This window comes from Micropterus dolomieu, linkage group LG15 (assembly GCF_021292245.1).
Source record: "Micropterus dolomieu isolate WLL.071019.BEF.003 ecotype Adirondacks linkage group LG15, ASM2129224v1, whole genome shotgun sequence".
In the NCBI taxonomy this organism is placed as follows: Eukaryota; Metazoa; Chordata; class Actinopteri; order Centrarchiformes; family Centrarchidae; genus Micropterus; species Micropterus dolomieu.
The window spans coordinates 22,436,734-22,438,807 of record NC_060164.1 but is presented as its reverse complement, the minus strand read 5'-3'; the positions used below and the strand labels follow the sequence as shown (position 1 = coordinate 22,438,807).

At 36.3% G+C, this 2,074-nt stretch overlaps 1 protein-coding gene across 1 annotated transcript in view; it reads right to left on the bottom strand.

Annotated features, from left to right (window-relative positions):
* slc8a1b (solute carrier family 8 member 1b) overlaps positions 1 to 2,074 on the bottom strand; it is a 139,527-nt gene that overhangs the window by 125,385 nt on the left and 12,068 nt on the right. The gene's annotated exons all lie outside the window — the stretch shown is intronic.

Genomic DNA, 2,074 nt, shown 5'->3' with positions numbered 1-2,074 from the left:
GAAGAAGATATATCAGGTTGTGTTACACACTACTTGTTAGGAAATGCATTCATTGCTGGTTCGGGTCTTTTCATGGGATTTGTTGACGATAAGAAAAATATAGACCATCACAAGACTTATCTTATAATTATCAGTACCTAGAGACGTAGACGTTTAAACAGGCAGAACAGGATATAGAAAACGAGACTGCTTGCTTTCGGGGTCTTTTTGATATCTTCACCTTTAAAGTAGGAAGATTAATTTCCTATGTCTTGTGAAGGTATTAAACACAGCATGCTGAGCACGTTAGACCCATGTCGATGAAGGCAGATATAAAAAAAAGGCTGAATCTGTTTGCCATTCATTTTCACTTGTTTACTGTTTACGCAGTAATTGATCATCATTTTTGTTACTTTGCTTTTCATTCCTTAATGGAACAGTGCCTTTTTATATAACTGGTGTATTTTTGAAGGATAATCTACAACCACAGGATGATATCGAACCTTTACAGAAGGATAGACGCAGAAGAGTTCATGTTGAATGTCAACTTGTCAGCGGTTTAAAACATTTAGTGAGATGAATATTTTGAAGGCACTGAGGACTCAGCAGCTCACATGTTCAAACTCGTTTTTTGACACTGTAACTGAGTTCACTTCAGTTCGAAACAGACATTTTATTTTACAGATTTATCTTTTGATAAATTACTGGGGACTATCACACCACCTGCACAGATTGAACAAAGGTATTTTATGTGACTGAAAATAATACATTTCAGGTATTGCAACAAACCAGAGGCTACTCAGCTATGAGAGTATTTATTAGTATTTTTCTTAGGTTTGTCTTGCTTTGGGCCAAATTATATCTTTACTAATAGATTTCTGTATTTATACAGGATGATCAGGGGAGAAATAAATGTTTGGATATCAAAGTTGTCTTTTTTGTGTCTTTTTGTTGGTGTGAATCCAAACATTTCTTTTGTGCATGCATACAAGGGGAATAGAGCATTAAATTTCAACAGCAGTGGTATTTACCCTCAGGTACTAATTAAAAAACAACACCCTTCCCATTATGAAGGATTAACAACTGTACAACATGTACTGGGGCTCCAGATGGGATCAAACTGCCACGGCAAAAGTATTTTTACCTAATCTTTTTAGAGGTCTTTATTATTTCAGTTGATGTAATAATAATAATCTTTATTTGTAGAGCACTTTTCAAAAACAAGTTACAAAGTGCTTTAACAAGTGTAAAGACAATAATACCCAAGAGACAATAATACAAAAACAATACAAGATAAAAGCATGAAAAGACTAAAATACAGATAAATATAAAATTAGTAAAATACAATAAAAATAAAAGGGATAAAATCAAATAAGATCGGGAAAGGCTCTCCTATAAAAGTATGTTTTAAGAAGGGACTTAAAAGAGTTCACTGACTCAGCCGACCTGATTTCCTCGGTCAGGCTGTTCCAGAGCCTCGGGGCCCTGACAGCAAACGCTCTGTCCCCTTTAGTTTTCAGTCGAGACTCTGGAACAGACAACAGACCTCTGCCCGAGGATCTCAAGGTACGTGCTGGTGCATATCAGTCAGAAATATAACAAGGCGAGAGGCCATGAAGAGCTTTAAAAGTGATCAATAGAATTTTAAAGTCAATTCTAAAACATACTGGGAGCCAGTGTAATGAAGCTAAAATATGAGTAATGTGGTCATATTTCTTTGTTCTGGTTAAAAGCCTGGCAGCTGAGTTCTGGACAGTCTGGAGTCAATCAATAGATTTTTGGGTTAAACAGGTGAAAAGGCTATTGCAATAATCCAGGCGTGATGAGATGAAGGCGTGTAAAATGGTCTCGGTGTCCTTAAAAGTTAACATAGATCGAATTTTAGTTATATTTCTAAGTTGATAAAAACATGATTGAATAAGCTTTGTGGTGTGCTGCTCGAAATTTAAATTACTATCAAACCAAACACCAAGGTTCTTTGCCACAGGCTTAATGTGATTTACTAGGGAACCAGCAGATGGCAGTATTTGATTTGCCATCTGCTGGGACCCGATGACCAGGATTTCTGTTTTGTCTGAGTTCAGCTGGAGGAAAT